Raw genomic sequence first — 12453 nt, 5'->3', positions numbered from 1 at the left:
AAAGAAAGTAACAATCCACCATTTTTCAACTTTCTTTCTTTCTTTTTTTTTTTTTGACGGAGTTTTGCTCTTGTTGCCCAGGCTGGAGTGCAGTGGTACAATCTCAGCTCACCACAACCTCCGCCTCCTGGGTTCAAGCAGTTCTCCTGCCTCAGCCTCCCGAGTAGCTAGGATTACAGGCATGCGCCACCATGCCCGGCTAATTTTGTATTTTTAGTAGAGACGGGGTTTCTCCATGTTGGTCAGGCTGGTCTCGAACTTGTCCCCACCTTAGGTGGTCCACCCGCCTTGACCTCCCAAAGTGCTGGGATTACAGGCGTGAGCCACCACACCTGGCCTCAACTTTCAAAATAATGTCTCTACATGCAGACTTTTGTAATCTAAGTCAGTGCCCTGAATTATTTTCTGACATTGTAAATGTGCTTTTTAAGGATGATAAAGAAAGATAATTGTTTAATATCAAAAGACTTTAGGCCAGGCACAGTGGCTCACGCCTGTAATCCCAGCACTTTGGGAGGCTGAAGTGGGTGGATCACTTGAGGTCAGGAATTCGAGACCAGCCTGACCAACATGGTGAAACCCCGTCTCTACTAAAAATAAAAAAAAAAATAGCCAGGTGTCATGGCAGGCACCTGTAATCCCAGCTGCTCAGGAGACTGAGGCATGAGCATCACTTGAACCTGGGAGGCAGAGGTTGCAGTGAGCCAAGATCTCACCACTACACTCCAGCCTGGGTGACAGAGTAAGACCCTGTCTCAAAAAACAAACAAACAAACAAACAAACAAACAAAAACTATGACCAGTGCAAATTAGAGATCTATACGACACTGTATAATGTATATGCCCAAGTCTATCTCACAATGGTACTATAAACACTTGCTATGTACAGAAGGTAAGAATTTTATAGTCTGTCATTTTGCATTTTCTTCATAGGTGCTGTTGATAAATAAAAATATTAATAAACCACAAATGTACCTTCCAAAGTCAATAGTTTTATGTCTGAATGGAAAGTACTGTCTCCCATCTTAACCTACCCCTGCTTCTAAGAGCTTGACAATGTTTGTTAAATGCCACACACCAGTGTCCTTTCTAAGTCATGCTTTGTTTCAACATTAGATTGAAATTTTACCATGATGTTTTATATTTCATCCTCATTTTTTTATTTTCAGGTTTATGAAGTCACATCAGTTATGTCTGATAATCCATTTTGGACATGTATTTTCATATAAATTATAGGACATTTTTGCCTCTCAGTTCTCACAACATAGTAAGGAAAAAAAAAAACCCAGCATGTGGAAATATGACTGATGCCATGTTAGTGTGTGGTTGGAAATAATAAAGATTATAAATGACTCCATAGGTGTAGAAAATAAGGGGAGAAGACTTATTGGGGAGAAGTAAAAAAGCTTGTTTTCTTTATGCATAGCAGAAAGAAGGCACCATGACTGATATATTACTATTCACCTTCTTTTTATTTCTAAGGGGGTTTTTATTAACCCCTTTTTATCAATCAAAATAAATTGATTGCCAGTGAATGCAATATTTTCTGACTATTTGAAATTATACAATGAAAGCAAAGACATGTAAACTCACATGCTACATTTGCTGACAAACAAGAGACAACCTTCCCCCCAAAAATAGATTGCTAAATAGTTAAAGATTGTTATAGCTATCTCTTTAAAAAAGAATATTTTAGGCCAGGCATGGTGCTTCTCACCTGTAATCCCAGCACTTTGAGAGGCCAAGGCAGAGGATCTTTTGAGCCCAGGAGTTGGAGACCAGCCTTGGAAATACAGGAGACCCTCATCTCTATAAAAAATAAAAATAAAAGTATCCTGGTGTGGTGGCACACGACTGTGGTCCCAGCTATTCAGGAGGCTGAGGCAGAGGATCCCTTGAGCCTGGGTGGTCTAGGATGCAGTGAGCTGTGTTCACGCCATTGCACTCCAGCCTGGGTGAAAAAGCAAGACCCTTTTTCAAAGAAAAGAATATTTTATTTAAGGACAGGATTAGGCCTTGGGATTCCTTTGGAATTCAACTTCATCCAGCTGTGTTAGTGGTCATGTAGTCATTAAATATCAGAATACTGTTATTTAATAAATATATCCCATCATAAAAGGACATACTGCTTTAGGGCAAATACAGTTATGACCAATCTCAGTCCTGGGCAAGGACTTACCTGATTCAAGAGGGGAGAAAAGAGGGTGGTCAGGAATACATTTGTGATTCACTCCCTGAAGAGGCAGTCTGGTGACATGGTTTGGGTGCGTCTCCACCCAAATCTCTTCTTGAATTGTAGGTCCCATAATTCCCATGTGTTGTGGGAGGTAATCGAGTCATGGGGTTGAGTTTTTCTTGTGCTGTTCTCCCCATGGTGAGAAGTCTCATGAGATCTGACGGTTTTATAAAGGGGAGTTCCCTGCATAAGCTCCTTGCCTGCCTCCATGTGAGACATGACTTTGCTCCTCCTTTGACTTCCGCCATAATTGTGAGGCCTCCCCAGCCATATGGAACTGTGAGTCCATTAAACCTCTTTCCTTTGTAAATTACCCATCTTGGGTATGTCTTTTTTATTTATTTTTTTTTTGAGACAGAGTTTCGCTCTTATTGCCCAGGCTGGAGTACGGTGGCACGATCTCAGCTCACTGCAACCTCTGCCTCCCAGGTTCAAGCAATTCTCCTGCCTCAGACTCCCGAGTAGCTGGGATTACAGGCATGCGCCACCACGCCTGGTTAATTTTGTATTTTTAGTAGAGATGGGGTTTCTCCATGTTGGTCAGGCTGGTCTCAAACTCCCAACCTCAGGTGATCCGCTCACCTCTGCCTCCCAAAGTGCTGGGATTATAGGCGTGAGTCACCGTGCTGGGACAGTATGTCTTTATTAGCAGCATGAAAACTGACTAATACATCTGGTCACTCAGCACAGTGACATAGAATGTGCACAAACTGAAAAATAAGGGTTTCAACCAAACTGGTGATAGCATTTCTCTTGGTGTTCTCCAGGAAGAAGGCCAGAGAGTTTGGGACGATAGAAATAAAACAAAGTGGTTTTGAAAATGGGGCCAAACAGTGCTCCCCCACGGGGGCGCTGAGGAGGAGGGAGCGGGGCAATGAGCCCTCTGTCCATTTGGCCTCTGGGCTCTCAGCCTCCTACCATCAGCCCTCAGGGCAGCTGCTCCTCCCTGGCCACCTGGCTGCTGATGGGCTTGGTGGCCGGCAGAGCTGCCCTGTTGTGTCTGTGCAGAGTCAGCCAGATGTGGTTCAGTGCAGCTCTTTCCCTCGGTTTCAGGGAGTAAAAGGTTCCTCATTAGGGCCCCACACATCCATCTCTCATCCTAGGAGGGTGACTTTCTTCCTGCATCTCCTGTTTCCACTTCTCAGTGATTTCAACCAGCGGCTAACTGGAAAAAGAACATTTATGTTATGGTGGGAAAGTCTGAAGGTAATGTTGGCATGGAGTGTTTCAATAAGATGTTTCTGATTAAAGCATATTTCATATGATGGGCAAGTAATAGATACGACCTCAGACGCAGGCTAATCATGGAATCAACAGCAAACTTCCACTTGACTCTTATGAAATTAGCTCCCTCACCAGGACGTTATCGCTGTATTTCTTTCTTTCTACATACCGTCAGGGATTGGGCTTTCTTTCTACGTACCATCAGGCAGTTGGGGCCTATGCATCCTTTAAAAATTAGTGGTTTGTTTTTTCTTTTCTTTTTTGGTTTGTTCTAGAAGAAGAAATTTAAAGCCAGCCATTGTTTTACAGAAAAATGACCCTGCCATTGAAACCCAAAATGGGCCATCCAGTCTGGAGGCCGTGGGAACCATGAATCCTTTCAGAGTTTGAAGCAAATGCAAAATTGTTCACGTCATCCTGGGTTATTTTATTGTCTCACCAGCTTCCTGAAATGGAATTCGAACTTCATTTACAGTAGCTCTCTGGCACACTGGCAGGGGGGCTCCCAGAGCTGAGTGAGCAAGGGGTGCCATGAGAAGCAGGCATTCTGCCCCGACCAGCCCACCTCACTCTCGGCAGAGGGAGGCATTTGTGGTGGGCCAACGTTCATGCAGCCCCAGCCTGGACAACTCCAGAAGAAACTCAAGAACACAAATTTAGACGACTAACCAAAATAGTCTGTTCCATTTTCCTGCACTGGGGGGAAATGCCTCTTGTATTTTAGAGGAGAAAGAGAATGGGAGGGAAGCCACTGCAGGCGTGGCAGACATTGGAGGACTCAGGGAAAGTATAAAACTGCTGTGGCCACTGATTTAACTAAGTTTCAACCAAGTAGCTTCCCAGGTTGGGTGACATCTGCTACACGCTAGAACTAGCTGTGGAGTCTGTGCTTTGGCCCCAGCTTGGAGCCCAGAACTATTAGCGTGTATCACCGAGTTGTGTTTGTAAGGGTTGTGTGTATTTTTAGTGCTTCCCAGACCTTTCAACCCTGATTGCCTTCCACAGGTAGGAGCGGCCGACTGTACCTGGTGCCTGGGGCCACTCAAGAGGTCCCCCCTGGGAGGTGATGCCTCTATGCAAAAGCAGCCTGTGTAAGAATATCAAGGTCAGCAGAAGAGAGGGCACACATCCTCCAAGGAGGTGGCGTGGGTTGGGACCCAGTGTCCTGGAAGGGACTTCCTTCAGGCGAGAGCTCTTGGAGTCAGACAGCACGAAAGAACCTGAGTATAGAACTTCTCAGGTCTCTAAGGAATTACATCTGATTCTATAAGAATCAGAAATTTGTTGGCCAGGTGCAGTGGCTCACATCTGTAATCCCAGCACTTGGCGAGACTGAGGCAGGAAGATCACTTGAGCTCAGGAGTTGGAGACCAGCCTGGGCAACATAGTGAGACCTCATCTCTATTAAAAAAAAAAAAAAAAAAAAGTTTGTGACACCAAGGAAAGCTCATCTGGGTCCTTAATTTCTTAGATATGAAACATGAACTACAAATAACAGCAGAAAATTAACTCCAACTGGACTTGGAGGATAAATACACATATGCACACACATGCACACAATACTATTTACATATAAAACATTGTGATTCAAATGGAGAGAAGATGCAGCTGCATGTAAACATCTGTGGGGATTAGGCATACACACTCAGTGACCAACAAATTGCATTCAGTGTGTCTGGGGTGATCGCCTCAGAACTGGGCCTTCGGTGAGTAATGATGCTTTGTGAGCGTGTATGCCAGTCATAACATGTGGGGGGCTCTTCCTCTCTCCCTCCCTGTGTTAACATGCTTTCATATGGCTAGTACAGTCTTGATAAATCTTGCAGGATCTCAAATAGCCTAGTGAAACGGGAAGAGAAGAAAGTGTTAAACGTTTGCAGGTCAGGGGAAAAGCACGTATTTTGGGTGGGTCGGCGGAGCCTCCACAAATACGGCATGGGTTTGCGTGAATTCTCAGCTGTGGTTTCTCAGGTTGAATAAAGCCACTCAACAAAGGCTGCTGTTTCTCCAGCCTGAAGAGGCACTTATGCCACCTACAGCCTGGAATCTGGCACTGCAATTCGCGCCCAACTCCCTGGCTCATCCTAGGTGGGAGAGAGATTAGAATCCATGCAGGGAATGGAAAATGGGCAGGCAATTCCAAGGTGAGTTTTTCTTCCCCCCGATAAATTGTAAACAAACAATTAAAAACATGTTTGAAAATTGTTTTAACTCATTTTTAGAGATTGCAATAGCTGGGTTGGGACTTATGAACTACATTTCTTATAAATACATTTCTTCTAGAGAACTCCTTGTGGGACATAATCACTTTTCCCCTCTGTATAGCAGCCCCACAACTCAACCCAAAGCTAGATTGGGCTACTGGGTACACACTTACCCAGATAGTCTTAGCTTCTTCGGGGAAACCAGATTACTGTGAAGCCATCAGATAAGACATACTTCTGAAAAGAAATGGAATGTATTTTTATTGGCAGAGCCAAGATGAAGTATGTCTTGAAATCTGTTTTACAAATAAACTTACACATAAATTGTCCATCCACTGCTTGGAAATCTTTTTTGTGTGTTTGAGGAGCTGTCAGAGGTCTCTAATAAACAGTGAGTCTTATTTAGTTTACTGGATATGTAATTCTTCTTTTCTTTGAAAATAATTATTTTTCAAGCAAGTGCAGCAAAAATACAACCAATAAAAATCTAGCTATGACAGCATAAACAACCTTTATAGCACGCATATACATAGACTTCTTCCAATAAAAGCAGTTCTTGGCAAGAAAGGGAACAGAAAATTGGCTGATGGGTTCCCAGATAAGTTCTGGACTCCTGAGGGCTGAGAGAAGAGTCCTCACAGCCCATCCCCAACTCCCCATCCCAGACCGGTCCTTGGTTAGCGTGAGGGAGGGGGTCTCCATTGCCAGAGTGGCTTGGGCTTAGGAGAAGGGAGGGCTGCTGTCAACTTGGAGTCAGGGGAGACCCTTCCCAAGGCCCGTTCTTGGGGCCAGGAAGTCTGCGGGACAGAGGCTGAACCCCGCTGCAGGCTCCGGAGGAGCGGGTGGGAGAGCAGCCACTGTTCAGGCTCCCCATTCTTGGTCCAGGCCAATTGTCCCCACGGGAGGGCGGTGCCAGGGTGGGTGACAGGGCTGGGGGTGGGGTAGGGGTCGACTTAGGATAATTTGGTCCAGGGGTTCTGCTCTGGGCTGGGTCGACCCGGTTCGCGGGGAGGCTGTTTGCCCCGGGCCTTCCCATCCCCGCGCCCACGCCGCGGTCCCCGCGCCCAGGCGAGCAGCGTGGAGGGTCGGCGCGGGGCTGCTCCCGGGGAGCCTGGGGTTGCAAGTTCTCAGCAGACGTGCGGGTGCTCATTTATGCTTTTTATAGTAGCTGGAGAAGATGTTATCGCAGCTTGAGAACAGAAATTAAAATATGTATCCTTCAGGTGCAAATCTACTGTACTTACAGTTTTACTGTTTCTCTGCAGGGGGGCTCCATTAATCTTGTAAGAGTGAAATTCCTAAGGAAATTAATTCCCTCCAGTTGGGGTTATTCTCAACTGGTCTTTGGGGGCGGAGTAATTGGAATTTAAGAGTCGCTCTTAAAAGAAAGGAAACGTTGGCCATTTTACTCGAATAACAACACTTTTTAATGCCAGGCTTTACTCTTTAAAACACCTTCTCCTTCTTTCTCTCCCTGCACCTTTTTGTGTCTCTGGGCTTCCCTTGATAGGGTTTACAAAGACCCCCATCAGGTGGGACGTCCCCTCCCAGTTTTCCTGAGGCTGACCCCGCATTCCTCTCCACGTGGGTTATTTGTGGCCCCCCACCCCCCTTCTCCCACCGCGCCGGCTGAGGACCACGGGACTACAGGAGGGAATGAGGCATCATGAAAAGTTCATGGCTAAATCATTTCCTTGCCTGTTTAGGAGCAGTAAATGTTTGTTGTCATTACCCAGCAAAATAATTACACCTCAATTTCTCTCTCTCTCTCCCTCTCTCTCTCTGTCTCTCTCACACACACACACCCTTTAAAATACAGGCAATTCACGGGCAAGAGATGAAGTTTTTTGCTGCCAGGAAAGTCCAGGAAAGCATCTTCCACTGCAGCTTCAGCCCCCAGGCCCAGAGCCCCAGGCCCTTATTCTTCAGGCTATGGGAACCCCACCACCACCACCAAGAAGGAATAGAACATGGCTAAATGGCTAAATGCAGGCGTGGTGGCACACCCCTGTAGTCCCAGCTGCTCGGGAGGCTGAGGCAGAAGAATTGCTGGAAGCCGGGAGGCGGAGGTTGCAGTGAGCCAGGATCGTGCCGCCGCACTCCAGCCTGGGGGACAGAGCGAGACTCCGTCTCTAAATAAATAAATAAATAAATAAATAAATAAATAAATAAATAAATAAAAGAACATGGCTAAATGATGCTTATATACTTATATACAGGGTCAGCAGAATATTAGTGGCCAGGAGGAACCTGTGGGCACATGGCCACAATCAGCCACAGTCCTTGCTTTTCAGCTTTAATGGGGCTTAAGGGAAAGTCCACGTCCAGCGCATTCTGTGCCAGCCCAGGCCAATTTCATAGGGTCACGGCCAGTTTTTCCCTGTGGGCCCTAACATGGTCATAGGGAGAGACGATGGACTTTCCAGGGCACTGGTCGGGGCAGTGAATCCTGGTGCTGCCCCTCCCCTGCTGTGGGTTGGGCAGTTTCCTTAGCTATACAGTGGGGCATGGGCAGTGTGGGTCCCACATCATCAGCTTAAGGGGGTGCTGAATGATCAATACGGATGTTTACCTTTGGGGGCTTTGAATAGCTGAAAAGTGCCATTTACCAGTGGGCACCTGTGTATCCCATAGCTCCCCAAAACCTGGCTCCGCTCAGGGCAGAGCCTAGTAGTGTGTTGGCCATGTCAGAACATCAGAGCTCCTAGAGCTAGGAGGAGGTCCTCTGCTGCCCCTAGGCCTCTTGATATCAACAGTGACAACATGGGCTCAGGAAACAGAACCCTAGAATGAGGCTTCAGCTATAGCCTCAGAAGCAAAAGTTTTTCTCTGACCTTCTCCTGCCCTCCTGTCCCTGCCCCTCATTCTCCTCTGAGGCTAGCCAGAGAAACTAGAATCCCTCTTCCCTTAGGCACGTCATAGAAACCAGAACCCCTTTTCTCCAAATAATTACTCTAACTCCCTACCCCCCAACACCCGAAAATCCAAAATTCTCCGTGCTACCTAATACACCATATCCTATAGCAAAGTCAGCTAAATAAGCTGTGTAAAAACACAGAACCCAACACCCCATCTTTTCTCTGTAAAAACTGGCCACAGGCCAGACATGGTGGCTCACGCTTGTAATCCCAACACTTTGGGAGGCCAAGGCAGGTGAATCACTTGAGGTCAGGAGCTCAAGACCAGTCTGGCCAACGTGGTAAAACCCCATCTCTACAGAAAATACAAAAAATTAGCCTGGTGTGGTGGCACATAACTGTAATCACAGCTACTCGGGAAGCTGAGGCAGGAGAATTACTTGAACCTGGGAGGTGGAGGTTGCAGTGAGCCAAGATCATGCCACTGCACCCCAGCCTGGGTGGCAGAGCGAGACCCCATCTCAAAAACAAACAAACAAACAAAAAACTGGCCAAAAAGAAATGTTCTGACCTATCTTGCTTGAGTGTAGGTCATAAGACCCCCATTCCAGAGAGGGTCTTGCTCCTTTACCCAGAAGTAAGGAGGCTGCACAGAGGCCAGGAAGAATCTGAACACCATACCGGCCTTGCTGCGTTCTCCCAGTCAGGTCTTTTTAAAAGATAAAATATAAAGTCACATTTATTAGAGTTGTCCACAGTCAACAATGGTGACCTTCTTGCTGGTCTTGCCATTTCTGGACCCTCATGCCTTCTTTCACCTTGCCAAAGACCACATGCTCGCCATGCAACCACTGAGTCTTGGCAGTGCGGATGCAAAACTGGGAACCGTGTGTGTTGGGTCCAGCATTTGCCTTGGACAACATGCTGGGACCTGTATGCTTCAGGCTACAGTTTTCATCATCAAATTTCTCCCTGTAGATGGACTTGCCACTAGTGCCATTACGGCGTGTGAAGCCACCACCGTAACACATAAGCCCCGGAATAATTCTGTGAAAGCAGGAACCCTTATGACAAAATCCTTTCCCTCCAGTGCTCAGAGCATGCAAGTGTTCTGCTGTCTTTGGAATCTTGTCTGCAAACAGCTTGAAGGGCTGTTTGATGACCCCAGGGCTTGCCATTGATGGCCATGTTGAAGAACATGGTGGGACTGACCATGGCTGGTAGCAGGGGGTTCTGGGGGGCATTAGCATCTGCAAAGCCCCCAGTGAGTTCTGCTAGCATAAGAGCATACCCATTTTGTGCAATCGTATTTCTACACAAATGTCCATACTTTGTTGAACCTAAGCATAAAAATGGACAGTTTTCCCTGTATCTTTGAGTCTTCACGTGTGACGTGAAACTGTGATCAAATAAATTTGTATATCTTTTCTCCTATTAATTTGCCTTTTGTCAGTGATTTTCAGCAAACCATCAGAGGGCTAAGGGGAAGCTTTCCTGTGGCCCCAACAATAATAAACTACAAAAAGGGCAGAAATGGAAGTGTTATCCAGGAGTTTTCATAGCATTTTTTTTTAAAGAGTCTGCTCTGCAACTGGTTTGTGCTACTTTCAGCAAATTCCATTTAAAAGAAAAATCAGCGGGCCGGGCGCGGTGGCTCACGTCTGTAATTCCAGCACTTTGGGAGGCCGAGGCGGGCGGATCACGAGGTCAGGAGATCGAGACCATCCTGGCTAAAACGGTGAAACCCTGTCTCTACTAAAAATACAAAAAATTAGCCGGGCGTGATGGCAGGCACCTCTATTCCTAGCTACCCGGGAGGCTGAGGCAGGAGAATGGCATGAACCCGGGAGGCAGAGATTGCAGTGAGCCGAGATCGCACTACTGCACTCCAGTCTGGGTGACAGAGCAAGACTCCATCTCAAAAAAAAAAAAAATAAATAAATAAAAATAAAAAATAAAGAAAAATCAGCATTTATAAAACAGCCACATTTGAGGGGTGATTACTGCTTTTTTTTTTTTTGAAAAGGATTCACTATAGCACATTTCCCCTGTGCAATACAATTTCATTATTTTTTAAATTTCAAAAGCATTCCATGCTATTGGAAAACATGCAAATGACACAAAGAAGTGTGTAAGTCAAAGTGAAGGGCCTCACTTTAGCTCTCCTATGTTTCTGCTCTCTGGAGGCAAGCTCTGATAATAATTTGGGGAGTATCCTTCTGGAGACCCTTTTCTATGCGCCATTCACTGATATAGTTATATGCTTTATTTACATTCAATTCTACTTAAAAATGATAATCACAGGCCGGGCGCGGTGGCTCATGCCTGCAATCCCAGCACTTTGGGAAGCCGAGGCGGGCGGATGACCTGAGGTCAGGAGTTCGAGACCAGCCTAACCAACATGGAGAAACCCCATCTCTACTAAAAACACAAAATTAGCCGGGCTTGGTGGCACACACCTGTAATCCCAGCTACTTGGGAGGCTGAGGCAGGAGAATTGCTTGAACCCGGGAGGCGGAGGTTGTGGTGAGCCGACATCACGCCATTGCACTCCAGCCTGGGCAACAAGAGCAAAACTCCATCTCAAAAAAAGAAAAGAAAAGAAAAAAAAAATGATAACCAGAATGTGTATCTTGTTTTATGACATGGTATCTTTTTCTTTTTTTTTGACATGGTGCCTTTTTTCCCTCCTATTGCATTCTTTTCATAGTAAACTTTAAAGTCTTATTTACATTGTTTTTAACTAAGCTTTTAAGTTTAAAAGAACTATAGATTCACATGCAGTTGTAAGAAATAATACAGATCCTGGGTACACTTTCTTCCAATGCCAACATCTTGCAAAACTGTAATACTACAACCAGGATGCTGATATTTATAAACAATCCACTGATCTTTTTCAGATTTTCCCAGTTTTACTTGTACTCGTGTGCGCGTGCATGCGTGTGTGTGTGTGTGTGTGTGTAGTTTGTTTTTGTTTTTGTTTTTGAGACAGGGTCTTGCTCTGTCGCCCAGGTTAGTGGGCAGTAGCAGTGGCAGGATCATGGCTCACTGCAGCCTCCAACTCCCAGGCTCAAGTGATCTTCTCATCTCAGCCTCTCACCTAGCTGGGACCACAAATGTGAGCCACCATGCCTGACCCATTTTTTTTTTTTTTTGTAGAGACTGGGTCTTCCTATGTTGCCCCGCTGGTCTCCAACTCCTCGGCTCAAGTGATCCTCCTGCCTGGGGTTTCCAAAGTGTTGGGATTACAGGTGTGAGTCAGAGCGTCCAGCCAAGTTCTATACAATTTTATCACGTTTGGTTTGTGTTCCCACCACCACAGGCAAGATACAAAACGGTTACTCATCATTCTCCCGTTGCATTTTAAATAACGCAATTTATTGTGTTTAATACCATGTATTTCTCCAGGTGACGAATACATGTGACAAGCTCCAAAAGGCCACTTTTAATCACCACAGTAGTGCTGCCCAAGAAAACTCAAGGGCCACGAATGAAAGTTACCTATGAAATTAGACATTTCCCAGGAGCCAAAGGTAAAAGAGGCCAATTTAAATAATATATTTCAGAAAACCCAATATATCCAAATATTCTCATTTCAACACGTAATCAATATAAAAAGTATGAATGATATGCTACTTTTCTTGTACGAAGTCTTTGCAATCCAGTGACCCCGGTCCTCTGGCAGCTGTTAGCATGGGCTGAGCACCTCCTATGTGTGACTCTGATCCAGGCACTGTGACACAGACCAGCTCCTGCCCTTTAAGAACACAGGCCAATGGAGGACAAACACAGTTCTAGAACATGAGACAGGCCATGGTAGAAGCAAGCACAGGGGGCCTGGGAACACCTGGCTAGTAGGGAAGGCTCTGTGGGGGCTTGGCCTCAAAGCCCAGGGACAGCAGGGGGGACCAGCCAGAGGGAGCCCCAAGTG

Source organism: Hylobates moloch, unplaced genomic scaffold (genome assembly GCF_009828535.3).
Source record: "Hylobates moloch isolate HMO894 unplaced genomic scaffold, HMol_V3 SCAFFOLD_3, whole genome shotgun sequence".
NCBI classification, from domain to species: Eukaryota; Metazoa; Chordata; class Mammalia; order Primates; family Hylobatidae; genus Hylobates; species Hylobates moloch.
The sequence above is the reverse complement of the archived record's forward strand: the minus strand, read 5'-3'. Positions refer to the sequence as shown.